Source organism: Cyprinus carpio, chromosome A20 (genome assembly GCF_018340385.1).
Source record: "Cyprinus carpio isolate SPL01 chromosome A20, ASM1834038v1, whole genome shotgun sequence".
NCBI lineage: Eukaryota > Metazoa > Chordata > Actinopteri > Cypriniformes > Cyprinidae > Cyprinus > Cyprinus carpio.
Window position 1 is genome coordinate 12,401,897 of NC_056591.1, and position 27,479 is coordinate 12,429,375.

The 27,479-nt window shown below is 36.4% G+C and overlaps 1 pseudogene; it reads right to left on the bottom strand.

Moving 5' to 3' along the window:
- Nucleotides 1–884: 884 nt before the first annotated feature.
- Nucleotides 885–27,479, bottom strand: part of LOC109112741 — a 50,699-nt pseudogene continuing 24,104 nt past the window's right edge.

A 27,479-nucleotide genomic window follows, 5' to 3' on the forward strand; every position in this document is an offset into this window, starting at 1 on the left:
CCTGTCTAAAAGCCACTGGACACTTTCCACCAGACCTTGATAAACGTCCATAATTCTCCACACAGGCTATGCACTTGAAATAAAATCTGTTTGGACAAAATAATGAAGAAATTTTTTTTTTTTTGCATAATAATAAAAACATAAATTGTCTCCTGCCCTCTGCATCTCGGTTTTACATCCCTATTTCTGGTGCCTCTTCAGGATTATACTTTAAAAGTTTTTTTTCTCCAAGTAAGCCTAGGGATGACTATTTTCAAACCACTGAAACTTTAATAAACACCATTTCACAGTACCCATATCACATCTATCATACACCCTCTCTCCTACTCTGTCCTAATCCACACATTTGCATATCCTGTTGTTGTAAAACCAGAAACTCACTCAATGTTTAACTTTACTATCACAAGGTAAGACGAAGGCGGCGCCACTAAAAGTCCAGCTGCAACAATATTTAAACAAACATGGTAAAAGACAGAGAAGTGCGCGCTCACACTCACACGCTCACACACGCAAACACACACTAACAGGTGATGTCACTGCGCACTCTAGTGGTCACATGTTTTCACTATATCATGCTTTAATAGAGCACTTGAAATTTGAACATGATATTTAACTTGTACTGCTTACATGATTTGCATCATATGTAGGTGAGACCGGGACTTTTTACTACAGTGAATATACAGTGGATTTTATTTTATTGATAGCCAATTTCTGTGAAATAAGAAATAAATAAATCGTCACCTTGGAATTATAAGGTTCTAGCTGCCATTTGTGAGTTATTCACATTTTTTTTTTGGGGGGGGGGGGGGGGGGGGGTGGATGTGGGGGGGTTGTATGATAGAGACTTATACCCAAATAAATAAATAAATAAACAAACTACATAGTCAATTAAATCTCATTTATTGAAATATAAATCTTTTCAATGTACATGGACATTATGCATATTATATCAAAAGAATAACATCTGTTTAAGGGAATAACTTCCTAGAATTACACATATTGTACCATGGAATATGCTTCATAACTCTCCTCCATTTTCCCTCTTCCTGCACAACAAGAACATTCAATCCACTGTCTCTTAAGAAATCATTTACCTTCTGTTTTATGCACAGACACATTTCGAACATCGACACACACACACACACACACACACACACACACACACACACACACACACACACACACACACAAACATAAGGAAAGCAGAATATAGATATACTAAAATAAATTTTTAAAAAGAAGAGTTTTAAAAAAGTGCAACAGTTTTAATATACATCTCTTCTCGACATGCCCATGAAACAGACCACAGTAGAGGGTGAAGATTGGGGGTAGGCAGTGATATGCTGAAGTCCTGATATACAATGATACACATTTACAATGAACAGTGATGTATAACATCAAAGTAAAAAATCAAATGATGCGTCACTAAGATGCTTCAAGACTACAGGAATTGGCTATGTGTAAATCTACACTGTGATTTTCAATTGCTTTGTTTTAGGGAGGTCACATAAATCTTCACAAGCAGCAAACTACCACATCTGTCAGGGCATGATTATCTCGATTATCTTATTTGGTTTATTGCTCATATATAAAATCCAATGAACAGGAAGGTAAAACTTCAGCAGAATCTGAGGAAGCAGAAAAAGATACCTACTTTCAAACATGAGTAAGTAATTTCACTGAATCGCAAAGTCTTTCTTCATTACTACACTGGAGTACATTCTTCAAAAACTATGATGTGTGAAACTTCTTGAAATAAGCCATTTCATTTGAATCCTCTTTTACAAAAGCATAGCTTTGAAAATCAGTAATGCCTCAGACTGACAAAATAGATATAAAACCAGAAAGTTTGGTAAAAACATCAGCCAGATATAAAAATTTTTTAAATAGTGTCATATCAGCATCTTATAAAGGTTGAAGTCACAAAAATACATGTGACTCACAGGTCAAAACACAGTTGCCATTTTTTTCATTTAGGACTACATAATTTCTCCCTACCCAACCCAGTATTCACAAATAATATATCCATACTATCCAAACAAAAACTATCCAGTACAAAAATAAAATTCAAACTGCCACACTTGAGATATTGACGATATATGTTACATTAAACCTATATGTGCTGTTTAGTTGGTGGACTATATCCTGTAAAATTGTGGGAGTGAGGGGAAAAAGCAGGCCTGATCCAAAATAGAGGCCATTTTGTCTCAGTTGTGCTGGTTTTTAAATGTCTATAGTGTTGTTGTTTTTCTTTGTAGCTCAGATGGATTCATTTGAAAGGTAGCAGTTGTGAAACCACTCAGGCCATTGATATGATTATAAATGACATGCTTATATTGCTGTTCGGAATGCCCGTCAAAATAAAGTTCACTCAAACCATACACAAACACAATACACACATACAGAAATGATACACAAAACAAATATGTCCTCCACTTCGCCTCCTCATTGGTCTTAGCTCCATTAGAGTCACTTAAACACTCACTGAAGCTCATCAAGAGCTCTCAGAGTCCTTTGGTGCACTGCTCATTCATCCAGACCTGTAGAAGGCGATGTCTAATCCAAAAAAAAATCAATGACATTCATGCATCAAAGTTTTTTTTTGGTTGTTGTTGTTGTTTTTCTGAAGGCTCCAGGAAAGTGAAGTGAGGAAAATATGGCAGAAGGATGCGAGAGAGAGATCTGTGAACTTGGAATGAGTCAGAGGATTGTTTGTCTTTCTCTCTCTCACTCTTTGTATCTTTCGCTCACAGGAAACTATACTCCACCAATTCTCCTGAGTCCAAGCACATCTCGTCCAGCAAGGTGATGTCCTCCAGGGTCTCTCCCTCACGCTTAGTAATGGAGCTGCTAGAGCCTGTCTCTATTGCGCTTTCCTCCGACGTCTGAGAGCTACAGAGAAAAAGAGAAGACAATTCAGAAATTCAAAGATTCCATGGGCATGACTTTGTTGAAAATGCAAATTAATGTTAAAAATGCAAATTTAAACAAAAAAGAGCAAACTAATATATATATATATATATATATTACAGTATATATATATATATATATTATATATATATTAAAAAAGAGCAAACTAATATATATATATATATATATATAAATTGAATACATTTAGTTTGAGGATATATTTTAAAATATAAAGGCACATATCAGTGAGAATGTGATGTAAATTGGTGGGCTACCTGTGGCGGTTCCTTTTGCTGTATTCTTCATTTGACAGTGGGTCGAGGTCTGGCAGAGGAATGATGTAACCGCTGTCAGAGCTGTGTCTCTGTTCATCTAAGCCGCTCTTGCGGTCCTTTAGTTTGCCCTGGTTCTTGTAGAGCACACCCATGTACACATCCTCATTGTCAGTGCACTGCACCCGAGTCACAGCAGGGTGATCGCTCTTCAGGAAGTCATGATTCACGCGTTCGTAGCACCACACCAAGAGAAATATAAATACAATATAAAAAGTTATAAATAAATAATATTCAAATATGTACTAAATCATTTAAATGAATAATTTGATATTTAATAAAAAAAATATAGAAATAAAATATAAAAGTTCAACTGAGTATTATAGCACGTGCACTCACAATAATACAAACATAAATAGTAACAAAGATTATAGTTATAAATGAAACGATAATCAGAAATGAAGCTTGCAATTCACTGTTATAATACGTTGTACTGAAGGAAATGATGGAGAAATGTAATCATTTCTGGTAGTTGTAAATAGCACTTCAACACCACCGTAAACACTGCTCAATGCCAAAGTTCTGCTCCATTTCTGCAAGCGATCTGTGGTTACTTGAGGGCTTACTGGCCCATTTACGAACCGCATTTCCCACCACACCCCTGCCCAAGGTGCTATAACAGGAGCTAGTTATTCCCTGGGCCATGTGACTCTGGGAAGCAGAGTTTTGAAGTACTATGTGTGGTGTCTGTTTAATAGCGCAATTATGGCTAGCTGGCGGACGCTAACTGTATGCTTCTGGTCATTAGCACTGCTGGGTTTTGCCTTGCTGGGGCATTAGCTAGCTGGAGCGCTGCTGTGCTAATCTCTGTTAGCGGTCTGGCAGTGTTGGCAATGATGACATACACGTAGCCGAGGCCTCAAAGCCCAGATTGACACTCTGCATTTAAGCTACAGGAAGTGGGAAGCCATTTCCACTATACTTTAATCTGGGCCATTTATTGGGGCATGGTGGGATATTTTATTTTAAATTTTATTATTATAGTTTTCAATTTCGGTTTAGTTTCAAATCGAGTGTAAGAAGCATTTATTTCATTTTGTTCATTTCTGAAAATGACTACTCTAAGTTTTAATTTGATTTCAGTATAGTTTTATATTTAAAATGTATTGGCCCCTATATTTCACATAATAAAGCTATGTTTTTTTATTTGTTTTTTTTTAAATATCAGACGGATCCTGTATATCCTGGAATAAATGAATTACTACATCAGATTTTTTTTATAAAATAAAAATATTTTATAATACTTTTAAATTATTATATAATTACAGCACAAATATTTTAGTAAGAGAAATTTAAACAGTTTGAGTAAATGATTGTAATTTTATTTATTATTGTGGTGTCATCTGTTTAAGATTTATTTGCCTCTTAACATCTCATACGGAAAGCTATGTTTTTTTTTGTGTATATATCAGTCAGATACCTCCTTCCTGTGGTTTCTTTTTGTCAAAATGCATAAATTAGATGTTTTTGTGGAACTGATTAATTACTACATCAATTTTTTTTTTTGTATTTATATATATTCTCCTGAAAAATAATTTCATACTAAAGAAACCTGAAACCATTTGAGAGTGATAAACAGAGAGAGAAAAAACTGAGAAACTTGAAATTGTGTTATCATGTTGCAGGCTTACTCTCTTATATCCTGAGGGCAGCAGAGAGGCCACCGTATCACTCAGGCTGTGGAAAGATGGTCTCTTCTCTGGTTCACTGTTCCAACACTTCATCATAAGCTCATAGCTGCCAATAGACAAACAAACACACATTTGTTTAGACATCTGCTCCAACTGAAGTCTGCACAGCAAAACAGTCACGCAAACTTTGTAATGGAACGTACACTTCGCTGGAAGCGTGCTCGGGTTTTGCCATTCGGTATCCACTCTTGATCTTGTTGTAGAAGCTAGAATCCACAACCATACCTGGATAAGGAGTCCCTCCTACAGAAACACATTGCATATAGTATTTTAAAAAATTCAAATATGGAATAAATAAAATGTATTGGAAATACATTTGTAAAGTTTAGAAATAAATGCAAAAAAAAATAAAAAATTCATACCAAGCGAGAAGATCTCCCATATTAAGATGCCATAAGACCAGACGTCACTGAGTGTAGTGTATAAGTTATCAAAAATACTCTCAGGGGCCATCCATTTAACTGGAAGGAAAGTCTATGTGTGAGAGAGAAAAAAGACTACAAGTATTAGAAGACGATTGTTCCAGTTCTTTTTTCCAAAGAAGGTCATGTTAAAACACTGAAAAATTCCATAATCTAAGATGAACAATCAAGAACACCACATTAAGACTAAGACAACAACTCACACTTCCTTTGGAGACATAGTTGTTATCGTGCATGATGTCTCTGGCCAGTCCAAAGTCACAGATCTTCACTATCTTGCCTTGAGACAGCAGGACATTACGTGCAGCCAAGTCTCTGTGTACACACTGTGAGAAACAGAGAAAAAAGAGACAGAGAGAACTAAATGAGTGAGCGTGCATTACAGGGACATTCTGTTCCTTTTTTAGTGGGCTGTATAATAAAGAAAGATTATTTATTTGAGATATCTCTAGCTATTTGAAGTGGTTAAACATATTTTCTCTCCACCCCATATACTCTAACCCAGTCTTCTCAAGCCTTTTTTTGTCACGTAACCTTATAGCCCCATTCAAAAGCTCAAATACTCAAATGCTCAAAAGTTCTTTTTAAATCTTTATACTGTATACTGATATTATATTGTATATCATTTTGTATTATCATTAATATTAAGACATTTTTAAACCACCTAATAAACGAAATATATACAAGAATAATTAAATAAGGCACACATAACATTATTTTCCTTTTTCGTTTATTATATTTATTTTAATTAGTTTAATAAATGTTTTATTTAAATTCATTTTATTATTATTTTAACTATTTTATTTTACTTTATCTGTTCACCTAATGGCCTAATGGTTAGAGAGTCAGACATGTAACCCAAAGGGTCTCAGGTCTGGCAGAGATTGTTGGTGTGGGGAGTGAATAACCAGCACTCTCTTCCTCTCTCAATACCATGACTGAGGTGAGATCCTTGAGCAAGGCACCGAACCCCCAGCTGCTCCCCGGGCGCCGCAGCAGTATGTCTGCACACTGCTCTGTATGTGTGTTCACTACTGTGTGTGTGAACTTGAATTTCCTCTTTAATTGGTTAAATGCAGAGCGGGGATTGACACACAACACTTAACACTTAACTTTTTAAAAAAGTTTAATAAAAAATATCTAAGAACCTTCTAGAATCTGCTTAAGCACACCCTGGTTGGGAATCACAGCTGCAACTGTATTTTCATGGTACATCCCTTTCATCAGCTCTCAATCCCACCCTCGATTTTCTTCAAGGGTGGTCTGGAAAGTCCACTCTTGTAAGATGAGATTTAGTAAACCCTCTGTTACCAAATTTAAAACACAAGAAGTCTAAATAATACTTACTATAACATAACATGAAATGATAACACAATCTCCAATGCTTGGCCTTTGGAGGTTTAACCAAGGAGGTCCTGCAAACCCTCAATTCTATGAATTTTAACCATACAAAAGTGTTTTGGAGCAAATGTTTACAGACTAAAGCGACAGAGGCAGTTATCCTGTACAAACAGGATTTAACTTACATTCTTAGAGGCTAAGAACTCCATCCCTCGAGCTACTTGATAGGTGAAACTGAGGAGGTCCACTGTTGTCAGGCCTTCATTGGTGTCATCTGAGAGAAGGTTCTCAACTTCACTCTCTGTTGTTTACACAGATACATTCTGAATTAGCACTGCATGCTGAAAATTACGCTTCGAGTATGTGTGTGTAAAGTCTGAGGAATGGCAGGCAGATGTATGCATTAAGACGTCTGTGCTACAATTACCCTCTGTAATTGTAGGGTGCATAGACTACAGTAACATGGGTGGACCTCTGCTATCACTAGCTAAACATCAGTGTGTGTCCTATTACCACCAGCCAAGCCAAACCAGACCATAGCATGCCAAACCATCCTGAGTGTGTGCAGTAAGCAAGGGACAGACCGAAAAGTAAAGAGCCGAAGGGAAAAAAATATATAGTTCACTCCAAAATAAAAAATTCTGTCATCATTTCTTCACCTTCATTTCATTCCAAACCTGTTTGACTTTCTTTTTCCATTAGCCATGAGGAGAAAATAGTTTTTCATGCTCTTTTCAGTGGAATTACAATGAACTGGAGCTTTCAAATTTCAAATCTTGACAAATGCTTCAGCTCTGCTTGACAAAAGTTCATGATTTGAGAATGAATGATTCTTTAGAGTCTGACCTTTTCAATGAATCACTTGATCGGACTAATCCTGTACAGTCTGTTCCTCATACAAAGCTGTCGTATGGCTTCAGAAGTCTTACGGCACACAAGTCAGTCTTAATTATACTTTTATGGTACGTTTGCGTTCATTTTAAAAGCTTGAAAGCTTCAGTGCTTCATTGTACATTCAAAATATCTGCTTTTGTGTTCCACAGAAGAATGAAAGTCGTGCTGGTTTAGAATGACATGATGATGAGTAAATGATGACTGAATTTCCTTTTTTTTGGTAATTATATATTTACAAGAGTTCTCTCACCGTTGAACTGTCTCTGAGATGGAGGATGGTCGTAGTCTGATCTCTGGAGGGGGGAGTATTTTGAGGTTTCATTCATTTCCAGCATGGGGACGTATTGCATGGTGTCTGCTTGCTTCATGTCCATATAATCACCTTTCCCCTCAAAAGACAGGATGACGTAGCTGCACACACACATAAAAACAGAACAGAAGTCAGGAGAGAACATCATGCTGTGTAAGGTCACGCCAGCCAAATGAAATTCTAATGAAGGATTAGATCATTTTATGGTAGGTCATCAGAAAGATCTGATGTGTAAGTGAAAGTGAAGAGATTAGATCACTGGTCTTCTCACTGTGGCTTTTTAAAAATAGTTTTAATTAATTGAAATAAAGGATGTCTTTAAAAATACCTGTCATTGTAGGCAGTAGGAAAAGGCAATCTATGTATGTAGCTCACTCTCTACCTCTTTAATTGTCTATTGTTTCTCTCCTCGTATAAAGGACTTCTCATACCTAATTAGAATGAAATCCTGACAATATCAATCTTCAATCAGATTGAAGAGCAAGATCAAAATTTCATAACATCAAGTTTTGAACTTAAATGGCATTTTTACAAATGATTTTTATGATTCACTCAGTTTAATGAATTCAGATCTTTTGTTTGTGTGTGTGTGTCATCAAACCTCCTGCTACTTCATCGGCTGGGTTGATGCCAAAGATGTCTAGAACTTTCTTGCCCTTTTTTCTGTGTGGCGGCTGAGAAAACCCATCTCTGTTCTTATGCAGGTAATTCACCAGGTCTCCATAGAAACAATACTCTGTGATAATGTAGATTGGTCCTGAGAGACAAAAAGAGAAAGAGTGAGAACAGTGTTAATAAAAACTCGTAAAATGCCTAAAAAACAGAAGGTTAAAGTTCTACATTGCACTTAACTCTGCCTGTTAAAATTGCACACTACTACAAACACCCATGAACCAAGAAGACACCACCCTAGAGACCAAGTATTAGTGTTTGTTATCTGTGTGTTTGTGCATGTTCACCTGATTTGGTGCATGCTCCCAGAAGGTTGACGATGTTTAGGTGTGGGCCCAGGTGGGTCATAATTTTCAGCTCTGACATCAAAGCCTGCTTTCTCACTGGAGCGTGCTGTTGCTGAGGAAGCAATTATATTAACCAGTTAAATACACTCTTAAAAATAAAACTTCCAAAAGGGGATTTTTGCAAAGATAGGGTTTCTTTTTCACAAAGATTTTGGGTTCCTCAAAGAACCTTTCAATGAACAGTTCTTAAAAGAACCAGTTCTTAGTATGAAAAACATTTGAATAATTTAAAGAACCCTTTTCACTATAAAGAACCTTTTGTGAAATGTAAAGTTTCCATGGATGTATTCTTACACATAAACCATTCAAAAAATATGTGTTTTAAAGTCCTTAATCATCATCAACATTTATTGATGAGATGTTTCTGTGTTTATTATCTTGTTTATGAAGAAATTTTATGCATTTTGTATATGCAACTACTTCAGTTAACTCACGTTTAAGCATTTTCACAGCCACTTTCATCACAGGTTGAGAACGACTGAGTCTGTAAGCAGTGCCTTCCACCACTTTCCCAAATGCTCCTGAGCCCAGGACACGACCTGCAACACACACACAAACATAGACACAAACTTTAACTCATTTGCATACCCAGAGGATGCCACTGAAACATTATCTTATCTAAAAAAGCATGCAAACTCAAATTGCTTTCTGTAACTTTCAGTATTACCACAAAGCTCCTAAATAGGATCTGTTTAGTGATTATGTCATATTAGGATGACCAAAATCCCATCAAGTACATGACCACAACAAAGTGTCACTTAAAGATGGTTGAACCACACCGAATCCACAGGACAGTATCATGGTTGACTGATTCACTACAACAGTGACTCACCCAGTACAAGTGAATCCCGAGGGAACTCCCAGCGGGAGTCATATGGAAGCTGCATGGGATCGACATAGATGTACTCGTGACCGTCCGGGCTGACCGATTCAATCACACGCCATCTGATCTCATAACGTGGTTTCTGTAAAGAGATGCACAAGGAGAGAGTAATTCTCATGTGGTCAGTAACAGAACTTTCAGGTACTGGAGGACGGTCAGGCTGATCCACACTCTGAGAGGGGAGAGGTGTCATTCACACAAACACACAGGTGACAGGTGTTCAATTCATCTCATTTCAGCCCTCACAGAAGCTAACATGACTGTGTTGCTGCATTATGTCTATTCATGCCTCAAATGTGTATGAGTGACTAAAAGACTGAATGTGAGAGAGTGAATTTGGTGATTTGTAAATGTGTGCGTGAGTGAGTGAATAACTGAATAGGTAAGAGAATGGGTGAGTGAGTGAGTGAGTGAGAGTGAATGAATAAATTGGTGAGTAACTGTGGGAATGAATGAGTGAAAGGGTGAATAAGTCAATGAGTAAATCTAAATTACTAAGTTTGGTAAGATTTGTAATGTTTTTAAAATAAGTTTTTTTTGTTATTTTAGGATTTCAAAATCATTCATTTTAAGTATTATATTTACAATTACATAATGAAAAATGTTATATTTATAATTTTAGGATTTCAAAATCATTCATTTTTTATTTCTATGATGGCAAATCCATGATTTTAATTCTATGATGGCAGCCATTTCTCCAGTCTTCAGTGTCACGTGATCCTTCAGAATCCATTTGGTGCTCAAGAAACATTTCTTATTATCATCAATGTTGAAAAGAGTTGTGCTGCTTCATTGTTTTTTTTGGAAAGGAACATTTATTTGGAATAGAAATGTTGTCAGTATAAATGTCTTCACTGTCCTCTTTTGATCAATTTAATGACTACTTGCTGAATAAAAGTATTCGGTTCTTTGGAAAAAAAAATGGTACTGACCCCAAACTTTTGATAAGTATGGATAAATTAACAAACGTTTAATTGGGTGAGCAGGTTAGTGAGTAAATGGGTAAATGAGCAAATGGTTGAATGAGTAAGTGAATTAGTAAATAGGAATGAGTGAGTGAAAGAATGATTGAGTCAATGACTTACTGTGAATAAATGAGTGAGTGAAAGAATGAGTAAATTGCTAAATAAATGAGTGAGTGGATGAATGAATGAGTAAACGTAAATGAGTGAGTGAATGAGAGTAACTGAGTCGATGTGTATGAGTGAGTGAGGGAATGAATGAGTGAGTACCTGTTTCCAGATAATGAGCAGCACAATAAGTGAGATGATGACAATGACCAGCAGCACCAGAACAGCAGCAGCCACAGTGAGCTCCGAGTGCAGACCTGAACACACCAGCAGCAGCAGCAATGAAGAAGAGGTGGGTGGAGATATGGAAGGTTATGATGCAAAACTAAACTCTGAAAACTGCCAAAACCAAACTTGTCTTAATGACCTACAGCTTTACTTACATACCTAATAATGTCATCATAATATTATAAATATTTTTGAACTCCATCACTCTTGTATGCTGTATTAATCAAGGTGCCCACTGTGAGCAATTTATATAAACTGTAACGTAGTGAAGCAAAAATCCTGCCAACAGAATCTAGTGTAGACACATATGGATTTGTTTCTAAAGACCATGGACGGTCCACCTGAGGAATCTATCACAGGTAAAAAGACACAGGGAGCCTGACAAGACAGGCACGGCTTACAAAATGAGGCTAACAGATGTAAAGACTATTAAAGTAGCATTTGTTGATTTAATGATTAACAGATAATCACACATAAATACAGAGATGTTTCCTTACAGTGACCGAAACCTCAACAAACAAAACCTAAACTAACCTCAGGGCAGATCTACTGCCGGCAATACATCTCTAAAAAAACTGTACACCTGTGATTCAAATTAGTTTCAAATCAGCATGAAACTTTGTTTACATTGTACAAGCCCATAACAAGCAGTGACACTAAAGAGACTTAGAGCACTTCTAAGAATGGACTGGTCAATAAAATCAACTTAGTTGTTCTTAAAATAAAAAAGGGCGTCTCTAAAGAGACAAAAACAGGCCTCTTACCATTTGACACTAGTTTAACCTCTCGTGAAACAGCACCCATGTCATTCCTGGCCAGACAGCGCACAGCAATTGTGCTCTCAAGATGGTGGAAAATGACTTGACTCTCAACGTTGTTGTCCTCATTCATTTGCAATTCCACAGTGATGTCCGTAGAGTTGATCGGAAGTGGCATCCACTGGGAGGAATCGTTGGCACAGCTGGTGGAAGAAAGAAAGCGAGCTCAGCATGATGTCATTGTGGTGACTTGACTTTAATCTCTAGGGATGAGAAATTGTCATCTGCTTTTATAGAAGGAAAAAGTGAGAAATTACGATGTAATAGAGGATGATGGTAACACAGAAACAATACCTGTAGGGTAGCAGAGTAAAACAAGAAAGCAGACTGCTTACTGTTTAATGTTTTTGCAGATATACCAGTCCACGTCAGGGGTGGGGGAGCCGCTTGCAGCACACACTACTTCCTGACCTGCAGCAGAGCCATGGTGGATATCCATCAAGTCCCACAATCACAGGGGGAACTGTAAGAAGAGAAATAATTTGACTATCTTGCCAAACATTTTCACTGGACCCCACCATTTTTTTTTGTATTCAAGCAAAGATGCATTACATTGATGTAAAGTGACAGTAAAGACATTTATAATGTTACAATATTTATATAGATTTCTCAAATAAATGTTCTGATCTTTTGAACTTTCTATTCATCAAAGAATCCCCAAAAAATGCATCATAGCTTCCACAAAAATATTATGTAGCACAACTGTTTTCAACACAGATAATAAGAAAATCAGCATTTTAAAATGATTTCTGAAGGTTCATGTGATACTCAAGACTCGAGGAATGGATGCTGAAAATTCAGCTTTCGCCATCACAGTAATACATTTAAAATTTAATTTTGATCAAAGAAATGCAGCCTTAATGAGCTACTTTCATCTTAAAAAACATCTAACTGACCCCAAAACTTTTTGAACAGTCCTTTATTTTACAAGCATCAGAAAGATATTTTGAAAATATTTTGAAAATATATTTTTCATGAACGTTTTCTTTACAAATATATTATATACCACAAATAATTTATTAGTATTTTTTCATTTGAAAACAACAAAGTGCAACACATACAAATATAAGGAAAACGGACTTCATACGCACACCTTTTTTTAATGATGCAAAACATTATTAATTTGTTTGATGCTTTATAAACAGGTTTTATGAAAGAACATTTAATTTACTTTTGAGCCTTTAACTGTGATTTAAAAGTGTGTTTCATGCAAAAAAGTTTTGATATTATCAGTCAATTTTTTACATAGTTAAGTCGTATTAAATATAAAAACTTGAGTACCATTTTGAAACAGTATGCCTTAACTTAGTGTAATTATTTTCTGTATTTTCTATACTTCTGGTTAGGACAGAAACAGTACATAAAAAAAACAGCACTTATACTGTAAGTACATGTAGTTACACTGTAGCTACACATTGCTTGACAAAGGTCCTCCAGTTGACAACAATAAAAACTTAAACAAATGTATGTAAAGACTGGTTAAGAAAGACATAGAGGTGCACTGAGATAAACAAACATGAAGCAGAGGCAAAAGCAAACACATGCAAATGTAGGTAAACAAATGTGTGACAAAAACAACCTGCAGGTACAGAAAAAAGAAAAGGTCCCACCTTTAACCTGAAGGTAGAAACTGTTGCTGGTAGTCTGGCTGCCTGTTTCTGCCCTGATGGTATAGTTCCCACTGTCCTCTGCTTTAGCTCTGATCAGGGTCAACACACCCTCGTAACTGAACAAACAATGCAACAGATTTTAAAAGAGAGATGTTTAAGTGATTTAAAGCTTTTTTTTTTTTTAAGCACAAAAAAATGCAATGTGATATTTGAAAAATGGTGAATATGTTAAGATAGAGCTATTTTAGTTACCTTATCTCGTCGATTTTTAGGAGGTTGGTGGTGATCTCTGCAGCAACATCTCCTAGGACCGAGCCGTCCTTTAACCATATGACTTTTGGGGCGGGGAAAGACTGTATGTCCACCCTGAACTCTCGCACCTCGTCCAGCCTAGCAGTCTCCACTGGACCAGTTACTGGATTTATGCGCACAAACTCACTTTCTGCACATGAAAGCCATAAAGGCAGATTAGGACTGCAAATGAATCACTGTCAATTGTTAATCATGTTTGAATTTGACAAATGCATCTAAAATCCTTTTATATTGTGTGTCTGTGCGAGTATATGTAATCTCTGTACCATAGACTGTAATAGTGAGCTGTTTGGTTTGGCTCTCATTGCTCATAATATCAGTAATGGAGCAGGCGTAGACACCGCTGTCTTTCGGTGAGGCATTAGTCACTGTCAGAGTATAATGGATCTCAAGATCTCGCTTATTCTCCTTTACGGTCTTTACTCCTCGATCCGCCTAAGAGAGAACGACAGAGGGAGAATATAAATATATTTAAAATATATAATTAGTTTAATATTGATTGTATTTTATTTACATACGATTTGAGGCAATGTGAAGTAAATTTGTTCTTTTTTTTATTCTGTTTCTATCTCACCAGTTTCCCAGGGTATTTCCAGTGGTCCTCCAGCATCTCACTGCCTCTGGCCACACAGTCAACAGTGATGGTCTCACCCACCAGCAGAGCTTTCTTTTCTGCTCGCAGCTCGACTCGCAAATCAGACCCTCCTGAGAGACAATATAATGAAAGCAAGTTAAGTTGGTTATGCATAGCAGGGGAAGAAATAATAGTCATTGTTTTCTGAAACATAGTGAAGAACATTACATCTGCAACATCTGGTCTTTATAAGACTAATACATTACACACATTACAGTAAGCATATACACTAACAACATAACAATAAAAAAGTTTTGTTTTTTAATCTTAAAAAATATATTTTTTTACATTTTACAGTAAAAAAGGAGAAACATTTAATCAGCCTTTCTGTCATGTTTATTCCAGTAGAAAAAAAATAAATTTAACACACACACACATATATATATATATTTATTTATATATAATAGATGCATCTATTTCCTGAATAAAGTTGATCTTGAATTAAGTTCTCATTAGCAAATGATTTTGTTGGTTTTTTTTTTTGCTTAAAAATTGAAAAATAAAATGTATTGTTTTTTTTTTTTTATTAAATTTTGCTTCTCAAATAAACCAATCATATTTTAACTATATTTAGATCAAGAATATGTTTATTTAACTGTAAAATAAAACAAAAGTAAAACAATTAAACAATATCACCTGCCATTCACGCAATCAAACACATTCTCACCTGTCCAGCCGTGAACGATGTACTGTATGCTGTCATGTTTCTGTCCATTAATGAGGGCCCTGCAGACATACGTCCCAGCACCAAAGAAACCAATGAATCCTCTCTTGCTGTCATAGACACTAGACAGAACCTGATTGGTCTCAATGTGAATCAGAGAGACGGTGGTGCTTGGGTCTGTCACACGGCAGGGAATCTCCATTTCATCATGACTCGTTAGCACATGGTTTTCAAAAGGGGACATGGAAGGCACAAACGGCGTTTCTGGATCTGCGTGTGTTGTCGGAAAGAAATTCAATATCAATTTGCCATGTACAAAGGGCTTCATACTAACTACATAACATACTATTCTTTTAAACAATGTTACTGTGTCAATCCGGCTTGTGCAAAAAGACAAATGAGTACCTACTGTACCTGGCACATAAATATAGATGGAAGTCTCCTCAGTGTTGTTGCTGGAGTCATAGTAGCAGATGTACTCTCCTGTATGGGCGGCGGTTGCATTGCCAACAGTCACGGTGGAGATGAAGAGTCCTTTCTTTGCAGTGTCGATCTGATCGTGGAGATAAACAGGGCTGTGCCAGGAGAGCTCGGTCTGACCTCGACATGTGAGTCTGAAAGTGGAGTGGAGAGACACCTCCATGCTGTCCCTCTGGGGCCACATCACTGGAGCCAGCACTGACTGTGGCAGCTCTGGGTACATGGCTGATCATGACATGAACAAGTATTTAAATTTCTCATACACAACTCATACTGTAAATACCGAAGCTTTAGATTTGGGTTCTGAATCATTGTGGACACTTCATACATTGTTGTGCTGCTTGATATAATTATACCTTCAACTAGCAGTTTGAATGAAAAGCTTGAAGTTCTGGAACCAGTGGACGCAACAATCTCATAGACGCCACTGTCCTCCTCTATGGGGTGGCGGAGAACCAGAATATTTTCATACCTTTGTAAGAAAAAGTCATAATGATTATAATCATTTTAGTGGTACTATGAAACTGGTGACACTTATAATAAGGTTAAGTTTGTTAAAAATCTGTTAATGCATTAGCTAGGATGAACTAACAATAGTTCAAGATAGCTCTACTTTATGACCACAATACAAATATTTTTTACAGCATTTATGAATCTGGGTGAAGGATAATTTCCACACACACACACACACACACACACACACACACACACCACACACACACACACACACACACACACACACACACACACACACACATATATATATATATATATATATTTTAACAGGTAGAAATAGAGTAAATTGTTTCTTCCTTTTAAGTTGAATGAATATTTAAAAATGAACATTAACCTAAATAAATATTTTTTTTTATACATTTACAGTATTTATTTAGGTTAATTTTCATTTTTAAATATAAAACAAATTGTCATAGAATTTATTTTATTGTTAATTGTTTTTGTTTAAAAAAGTAATAAATTTTTTTTTTTACAGTATTTGTCTATTTATGTTAATGTTTAGTATTAAAAAATTGTTATTTATTTAATATACTTAACTATTTGGGTATTCATTCAAGTAAAATGTTACCATGAAACATTTTTAATATCTTATTGAAGAAATAAATCAATACATTACGATACACTGTATTTTACAGAAATAGTAATTGAGATTATGAGATAAAACATAACTATTTGTATCAGAAAGACAAGTAAGTAAATATGAAGTTTCTATGTCTATTTTTATGAACAATTTTGTTAAGTTCTACCTGAGGCCTGTCAGATGAGTAGTCTTGGTGGAGATGTAGCTGTCGTCCAGCTGAAGGCCATCTTTAAACCAACTGACCTTTGGCTCAGGGTCAGCGTCAATGTAAATAGTGAACTCTTTTTCCTCCAGAAGCGATACAACCTCCACTGGCCCAATTCCATTAGATATTACTTCTACAAAAGATCTCTCTAAAGGCCAGAAGAAAAAAAAAGAAAGAACACTGATTGATTGTCTAATGCACATCTGTTCAGCCCATCTCCATTGACTGGTTTTAATGGTAAAAGCAGAGGTGAGTCCAAGTGAGAAAGAGAAGTACACACCGTGGACTGTGATTCCCAGGATGAGAGAATCGGTTTGTCCAGTTAATTGGTTGGTTACAGCACACTCATAGCGTCCAGTATCTGCCACAGAGGCTTCTGGGATGTTGAGGATGTACTGAACCTTGTCTGGGAAAGTTAACTTCATTGGAACAGCCCCTCTGGCCTGGATAGCATAATAATGAAGAGAGAAACATAAAGAGCAGTATTACACACATTGTGATTATTATGGATATACATGTGGAATAATGACAGCATGACTCCGATCAAATGCAGTTTTTATTTTTCTTACTTTTCTTTACTTTTAAAAAAAATTCTATTTCATCAACACCACTTTTCTTTGCAAATATGTACTTTAGTGTCTGTAACACGTTTATGTCCATATTTCAGTGCAGTCTGCTGGAGATAAATCAGCTCTACACGAGTCTTTTAAAGGATTGTACTCATCACAAACAACCCCAGCAGAACCCAGAATGGCTCCGGTCCAGACAAGGACTTGGAGCATCTCTACACAATTCCACGTTGCTTTCAAAAACCAAGGACTCTTATTTTTAAAGATAATGCTTCTGACAGACTGATTTAAATGGATGGTGAGCTACATGATACATCCAAACCAACTGAAATATAAGTAAATCATTCCAGCAAACAAACACACAAACTCTAACTAACTAACTTGCATGTTTTTTCCCATAACCAAAAAAAGAAAAAAAAAATAAGAAAATAAAAAACACCACCAAATACACACAGAACTTTTCAACTAAAACTAACCAACCAACTAACAAAATTACTAACCAGCATCTTTTAATTTGGAATTCATATTAAAAAGTGCAAAACAAAACAACTGAGTCACTAACAACTTTTGATTTGAAGCTCACATTGTTCATCAACCATACAAAAACTACATAAGCTAACTATCTACCTTCCTAACTAACACAACCATTATATCAACTAAAACTAACTACTTAACTAACTTACAAACTAGTATCTGTTGATTTGAAACTTACAATTAATAATCAAATAAACACAACGATTTCAAATAACTAACAAACAAATTTTTGATTTGGAATTGACATCAATCATCCAAAACAAAAATATTAACTAAAACTACCAGGCATCTTTATTTTGGAAAAACCCTTCATTAAACTAGTTAATACACACAGACCTCTATGATCTTGTGAATCCCAAACACATGTGGATTCACAAAACCACAGAGGGCTCACAGAGGTGAGAAACGCACATCTGTCTTAAACACTCACAGGACATGCGGGTCATAGGTCAAAGTACATATAGTAAATTAGTGTCACTTTTGAGGTTTCTACCTTGACTTTTGTACATTTTTGCATTTCCCTCCAACCATTAAATAAAGAACGAGAGAATACTGCCCCAGAATATGCCTCTGCATCACACCAGAAGTCTTATGGAGTTCATATAAGTTTTTGTTTATATTAGTTATGTACAAAACAGAGAGGGAAAGAGAGAAACAGAAAAGAGATGAGGGTCTTGCCTGTTTTTGGGGATGCAGCCACTGCTGGCGGAAAGCCTCCCCAGGAGGGGTCTCACAGGTAAGATTGACAGCATCCCCCTCTTTCACGTCCTCCATACTGGCTCTCAGCTGTATGCTGAAGCTCTTCTCTTTATAATCTCAGTACAATACAAATCATTCGAAAAATTAACAATGCTACAATTAAATTCATTTTGTTTACTAGTCCTTTAATAATAATAAAAACAAATGTGAAATCAACGCCAGTTACTGCTTACTCAAATTTAGTCCAGAACCAATTCAGAAACACCCAATCACTCTTTTTCTCTTCATTAATGGCTATAAATGTTCTTCTCATGAGTAACTTGAAGGGTATGATGATTCAAAATGAAACAAGTATACATCAGCATCTCACACCTGCAGCCCACCCCAACTCAAAATGTCATCACTCTTCACTAACAAGAATTTGTCATCTCCCATGGTACTCATGTAATGTCAAAGCTATGACCTAATGTTTCACTTTTCTTTCTCAAAAAAAAAAAAAATACATTATACATTATACTGTTTGAAATTTTAATAAAACACTCTAAATGTTTAATTATTTATGGTGCATTACTTACCCTTATCATTTGTCACATTATAAACGATGCTGTGCACTGCTTTGCCATTCACGCTCATCTCGCAAACATAGTGACCCGGTGATAATACACCAAAAAACCCGAGTTTGGGGTTGTAAGGCACAGAAACCTCATCCCCACTCTGCAGGTTTCTGAGAATCACTTGAGAATGTGGGTTTGTAGCACGGCAGGGGATAATTGTGCCCATTGCCTCATCTATCTCAACAGCAGGTTCTGACACGAATGGAACCTCAGGATCTGTGGAAAAAGAGATGGGAGACCATTTTACAAATGCAAAACGTACTAATTATTTTAGATATATATTTAGTTGTTTTGAACAACAATAATGTACCTAGAACAAAAACATAGATATCAGTGTCTTTTTCAGGTTGATCCTCATACAAACAGGTGTAGTATCCTGTGTTAGAGGCCACAGCATCAGTGATCACCAAAGTACTGTGATTAAATCCAGACTGCACTTCAGTGTTGGCCGGTAATGGCTCGAACCATGTCACTCTCCTCTCTCCGGAGCAAGTGATGGTGAACTCAGAATGAGGTGTCAGAATAAATTCCTTTTTATCTGAATTAATAACCGGCCAAGGTTTTGAAACATCTGCAGGAAAATATTTAATATATTTGATTAATTATAGCTTATGCCTTTAAATAGCAGTGGTATATTTGTAAAATAAATGTAAATGAATACATATATATATGGTTGTCTTGTATATATATATATATATATATATATATATATATATATATATATATATATATATATATATATATATATATATAAAACATTACTCAAGATAAATACTAGTAAAATTTATAAAAAGCGAAAAGCAGATACTGCAAATGTAAAATTTTGACCACAACTGTATAGACAATCTATATATATATATATATATATATATGTATATATATATACATATATATATATATATATATTTCACATTAACATTTTCCTAGATTTTTAACATCCATACCTGACAATACCCCTAGTAAAACAATCCCAAAAACGAGATGTGTCTCCAGGAACCCCATGGTCACTTGGATTGTGCTCAGCTGAAAGAGGAGAAAATATGAAATTCTATTTTATAAAATTGACAGAAAATGAAAAGTCATAAAGAAAAAAAAATCCAAACATATAAAACCCAGCCAATGTCTTTGTGAGTTCTTGGTTGTCTTGTATTGATCTCTTGTGGTTATCCGATATAAAAGATGAACCTCTATTCAGTAATAGCTCAGGTAGCCTAGGGAGTCCACTGAATAATCGGCAGCAGAAAGTTTTGGAAAGGTTCAGAGCCAAGACATAAAATGTCTCTAAAGAGTCTGGAGGCGGTTCAGTCAGTAAACTGACGCCAGACTCTTTGTCGGAGGAACGCTTGGACAGCTCGGTTCAGCTTTGTTTGACCACGAGGTGGAGACACAGTACACATTTTCCCGAAGACATGGTGTTTTCTCACTACATTCTTACAGCTGTAAATTTTAAATCCTAAAACATATGTATACAGCAAAATATAGGCTAACATGGACACATACATCATTATTAAGATTATTGTGCTTATCTGTAGGCTACTTAATATATCTATGTGTGGAAATTATGTGGGATTAACTGTTTACTTTATTTTAAAGATAAATTTGGTCATCTGCATTTAAATTGGTATTCAAACTTTTTCTGAACGTTGAGACTAGCTACAGTGCGTAAACAGATTTCAGTCCACACTTTGTTGCATTGTCTTTGTCCCGTCACTGGTTTATGGGCTTGTTTTGCCAAATTTCTAATCAGACATTCCGCGCTCGCGTGTTTTATCTCTGTCTGTCTGATCCTCGGACCCCTGGGTTCCATCAGCGCTTCAGCAGACAGTCAGTGCCGCACAATCTGAAGTGGTCAGCTCTGTTAAAACTCAGTTATCCTGAAGAAACGCACCAATTATTTAAGTCATTTTCAAAAAATAATAAAAACAAAATTAAATAATTAAATGATTGATGAAATCATGCAGTTATTTTGTAAGATAAGTGGTTCTGCAAGGTCTACTTCAAAGTGAAGAAGAAAAAAGAAAAAAACAAGAACTAGTTTTACAGCCCAGAGAAGACAGAAGCACAGCCGTTTGCTCATCTCAGCCCTTTCAAGCTAATTATCCTTGGTGAATCCGGGGGGTGTTGAGTAAGAATGTAATTAGTCGACCCCTTTCTGTGCCGTAATTTGGGAATCCATTGGATTGCCGTGGGAATCCATTGTGGAATGGCAGCCGCATACGGGTGCGCATTTGGTACCGCTCATCTGTCCAGCGGTGACTGGAGCGCAAATCTCGGCCCGCACTTTTCTCTGCGCCCCCCCATCGCCAGGCGCCCACACACAGATGCGCATCTGGCTGCCAAACACAACCGATCCGCTGCGCTTGACACTTTCGGGCAACAGCTGAATGAGTGGTGCCCTCCAACACCCAGCTACTTCACGCGTAAAAGCGATTTCCATGATAATAAAAGAAAGCGGTCTAAAGATAGTCTTTTGAGGTAAAGTTACTGAGTACATTTGTAATCGCTGCCTTTCATTTCATCCAGTTTAAGCCTTATTTTAGTCAAGGCAAAGCAACACGGTCTTCTTGATCCTTGGTAAATAGTATCTAAATTGCATTAATTTAATCCAGATGTGAAAGAAGTTTCCCATTCATGTAGATTCATCATCAACTAGGTCTTCAGCGCAGAAGGCAGCAAAGAAGTTGTCTAAACTCCTCAATTGCGCTTTGACTCCATCGCTAATAAACAAATATCCATTCCGCAGTCCAATCCAACGAATGGTATTCCAGTATGTTTATAGGCATCCCATTTAAATTTTGATGGGTAAACAAGTCTCCGAAATGTGTTAGCCATTAGATGCCAGTACTGCGCCTCTCCCACGGGCTGAGACACCCCCAGCTGCGCGCCTGCGGCTCCAACTGAGATCCAGCACAACCAGGCTTAGACTTTACGGACGATAATGCGATTCCTTGGAGGGGGAAAAGTCTATAATCCTGCTCGACGCAAAAGTGTCCAGAATCAAAGTTGAAAAATCCATCTATTTTTTTCTGAGATGAAAACGAATGATTGACGTGTCCATTGTGAGCGTTGATGAAAAAATATTTAAATCCCAGTGTCATTTAAAAGTAAAACAATTTAGCGAGTTGATATAGGGCTAAAGTGAATTTTCTTTTTACTCGTCTCAGAAATAGAGGAAATTAATTAATTAAAAAAAAAAAAAAAAAACGCAATTGTTAAAAAAAAGAACAGCTTTAATTAGTCTAATCCTGAATAAGTGCAATTATGCTCAAATGTTTTTGAACATCTGAGGGAAACTTTGCATGAAAGAAAATACAAAATAAACTAATTAAACTAATTTAAGCATACAATACCTTTTTAATGCCTTTTGATTGCTCCCTTTGATAAAAGAACAGCCAAAATGAATGTCAAAGCTCTTGTAAAATACTCTAATCAGCCCAAGGGTCCTCAGTTGTAAAGCAATAGTAATCCTCTCCCTTGTGCTGCGCTCCTCCGTCCTGCTCCACGGCCACTCACACAAATGCGCGTCTGCAACACAGCAACCTGTAATTGATTCAATGTTACAGTCCATCCCTTCCCAGAGAACTAATCATCTGGCTCAAAGTAAAAAACTCTCAGGAAAAGGCCCCTCCTCCCTCTGCCCCAGGCGTTTTTTTTCATTTTTTTTTTTTCAAAATAAGAGTCTGTGTTTTCACACTACAGCTCCGAAGGTCAGATTTCTCCGTGCTCTGCAGTTCTGAAGGAGGTGCATGAAAAGAGGTTGAGCGGGGGGAAAAGGACCATATGTTTGTTGTAAGTCCAAGAGAAGCCCTTTTGGAATAAAGGGATCTTTTTGTGGGGACAATGAAGGCAAGTGACCCATTAAAAGTGTTTTTATAGAGTCTTAGGTATAAAAGAAATCAAAGAATTGGGAATGCACAATTATTCCGTTCCTAACGCTGCATTTTTCACGTTCAGCGTTTAGTTGATTGCGCTTTTCATTTATAGTTGTTGCTGTTGCTGCAGCTATTTGCACTTTCTTTTATGTATATTCATTTAAGATGACTTTCATTTGTGGTTCTCGTGTCATTTCTGCAAGGACGTTCAGTAGTTCCGTTTATTCAGCCTTCATTTCAAATAAACAAAATGTGAAGAGTGCAGTGAGATTGTGAAATGGTTCATTCAGTAGAGAAATTACAAAATCGGGGGTCCATCAAAAGCACGTGCTGACGCATGCAAGGGGGCGCTCTAACATAAGAAACATGTTCAGTCGTTCTCAGTCTCTCTCTCTCTCTCTCTCTCTCTCTATATATATACTTTATTATAGCCTACTTTTAAATAAACATTTAAATGGCATCTAAAACATTACCACTCGTGAAACGTAATGGGTTCATCTGTATTCGAAATGTGAAATTTGTGGAAAACACCCAATAATTGCCAATATACGTCTTCTCCTAAAGTATACCAGACTGCAGATAATGGATCATTATGAACTAGTACTCTATATGTGTCCCAGCACACGGTGAGTGAAGCCCCGGGGCAGGCTTGGCCCCCTCTAGCCCTTTCAGTTCTTCCTGCAGTCGGTCCAGAGGAGCCCGCTGCAGCTCACCCTCAGAGAAACACATCTCCAGTTGCTCAACACAATTATTTCCACATGTTCGTGCCGCCCGGCTGCGCAAAAGAACAGAGTCCCTTATTCTGGAAACAAAAGACTCTAATCTCTTGAGACTAAAAGTAAAGCCTTCAGAAACAGCGCGGATACGTTGATCTGTGCTTTAGTTTAGAAGCATTTAAATGCATTGAAGTCAGCAAAATATTGGCAACCAATACGTGCAATTATGCTGTTCTAATTCGACCGGCTGTAGTTTTTTATTGTTAAGCTTTCTGCATTAAATGTATTTCAATTTAAGAAGCAGATCTGTTAACTATATACCAAACAGACGTAGCCTGTTTGATAATGAGAATATTTTGAATGACGAGATATGATCAGCTCAGCTGTCTCAGAAAGTTTCCTGAAAAGTTTAAAACCAAGCACTTTTCAAACAACCGTGAAAACTCTCAAAATTCGACAATTTCTAAATTTTCTGATTGTGCTGTAATTTAAATAAAATATTTCATGTAAACTGTGTGTATATATATATTTATTTATTTTTTTGCAAAAAAAGTTGTTAAACTACAAAACAAACAATTCATGACTCTGCAACTAAAAGAAAAAAATGTAAGATAACGTTAAATATTCCGCATTCAGCGATATGTTTGTGACTGTTTGTTCGGAAATAATTTCATTTCAGTTTAAAAGAATGTCCAGTATGGGACGAATGCCGAGCAGGGGGGAGAATCTGTCTCAGCTACGGGACACCAGCACTTTAGTCTACATCCTCTCAGTAGCCTAGTCTGACGATAAGATGAATAAATCGTTTTCACAGGAACATTCAGTGAGAGTCTGACTGATGTTGCGGCCGAGTTTTTACCTTAAATGTCTGAATGAAGAAATGCGGTGTGCGTTTTGAGTCTAGTCTAGCTTTCGAGATAGATAACCACATGGTGGCGTATGTGTCCATCGGTGGGACAGCCTGCATCCATCTCTCTCCTGTCATTACAGTTCTAGCCTATTAAGAGAGAGAGAGAGATTCAGAGAGATAGAGTGTGAGAGAGAATTAAAGACCCTTGGGAGTAATACAAATGGATTCGAAGTAAAAACCACATCAAAACATATGGATTTAACTTTATTAGAGCTATAACGACTTATAAAGAATGGGAGCAATAACAACAAAGACTTGAGGTTTGACATTTTGACATGCATATGTTATTTCACAGAAAAAAAAAGAACAGAATAGTAATTTTTACCACAATCTGCTTTTACTATGTTACTACGTTGTCAACTGATTTAACATAGTAAACAGCAGTATAGAAGGTTCAATTCCAGTTTCCTTAAGGCAAATTTGATATTAATTCTCAGTCTTAGAAATGAAAATCATTCCAACTTGAAGAGATATTCAAGCATTCCAACTCCAAAAGAAAAATCTTTCTCTGTTATCTGTGCTGATATGGTCATACCGTTTGCATGGTCAGTTTTCACACACGCGCTGTCCAGCGTGCTGAAGCTCGCATTTTTTTTCTATATCGGCTATATATTAGTGGGCGTGGGGCCGGGCGGAAGCGCTACTGCTCTGCGCGGAGGAAAACTTTATAATGAATGATGGTTAACCTTGAACGCAAACAGTCTGTCAGAATAGGAGTTTTGCACCGGAGGGTGTAAAATGTTAAAGTAAACATTTAGGACACGCTTTTTCGGTGGGCTTTGGTTGCCTAGAGATCTCAAACGTCAAGGAAAAAGTGAAACGATAATTTTACTTTTTGTTCAAATCTGTATGGCTGTATGGGTGCTGAAAATAGCCCTGTTATTTTCTGTCATTATAGGTCAATAAAAGTAACCCTCTTGTTTTTGTCCATATTGTCATGTATGAAGGTAAAATAATGTCTAAAAGATTTGCAACCAGGGTAAGAGTTGTGGAAGTGTACATAAGACTGCAAGCATAAATTAAATTTGCATGCACAAGAGAAGCTTTGTAAAGGTGTAAATTGCGTTTCAAGCGTAAGAAAAAATGATTTGCAGCACTGTACTGTTATTCGTGTAATTCAAGTATTGTGAAATTGCAGCTTCGTGCTAACGCAAAATAAATATGATCTGCATTTTTCTAACTTCCATTTTTCCGCGCTTACACTTTTGGCACGTTGTTTTCGCTAAAATACGCTCAAAAGTACTGCAGTAAGCCCCTGAACAGTGATTTGCAAGTGAAAACAAGTTTAAAGAACTGCAAAACGGATTGACTGCATAGAACCAATCTGTATGTGTAAAAAAAAAAAAAAAACTGTTGCAAATGTCTAAATGACTTCTTGTGCATGTGGGGCAAAATTTTCCGACATAAACCGACATGTATAGCTCCAGCTTTCTTTTCTCTGCGCTTACAATTTTGGCATGATTCTCTCACTGAGTTTTGCAAGCGTGAGGGAGAGGGCGGGTCCACCACCTTCTTGTAGCCAATCAAATGAGACTCTCCATTTACTCTTATCCGATTGGTTCAATAAACACATTAAATGCCAAAACATTAATCTTCATTTAGTTCAAGATCTTTCTCGCTGCCAGATTGGTACTTTTAATATACACATACATTAAAAATAAATAAACATATAACAACTTAATTAAAACATGGAAGTCAGAAAAATGCAGATCATGTTTATTTTGCGATAGCATGAAGCTGCAGTTTCCCAATACATGAATTACAATTACGAGTAACAGTAAAATGCTGCAAATATTTTTTTTCTTACGCTTTAAATGCAATTTACACCTTTACATTGCTTTTATTAGTAACTGTAAGTATGGAGTAGAGTTCCAGATCCTCATCACTGTTTAGTTTAAAAGAAAGCACATGAGCTGAATGAAGAGTGATAGTTGTTGGTCTACAAAAGCCAATTTGCATGAAACTTGGTTTGCATTGGCAACACGATAATCCGAGGACACGCATCACAGTTTCGCCTATAGGTGGCAGTACAACAGAGAATGCTGACTACTGCAACCTTTCCATTGAGGAATTTTAAATTGTAGCATTTCAAGACAAATAAACATAGAAAACTAGATAATTTGACAAACAAACAAAATAACTGCCAACAGTCAATCAAAATTCAGCAGCCAATAATTTGTAGTTACTAATCAACAGCAACTTGCAATCTTTACCATTTAAAATGTCCCCACTATTCCATTCTCCACAGGTCCTCTTATATCATGAAATTGAGTATGTATTGACTTATTGTATTGTACTGACTAATCACATTTACAACCAGTTACTTTGTGTAGGCCTTATAACTAAGTGGCAAATATACGCACAAAGATATTCTTCATGTCTGTACGCTTTTTAGTATGAAATATGAAATATTGTTCATTCAGGTTTAGTGTTATGGCCTGTTAGTACCTCAAAGAGAAATGTACTTGTTAAAAATAAACTCCTTTTCCAGTTCCAGAGGCTGAGGCCTTCTGCTTATGCGGTTTGGTTCCTCTTGTGTTTGTCAGAAATAATTCCTTAAAATGTAGATGTTCAAAGAAGCACAATAATTGTTTAGAAAACCAAATACAACATTTACAACTGATTACAATGACAAGAACTGATATT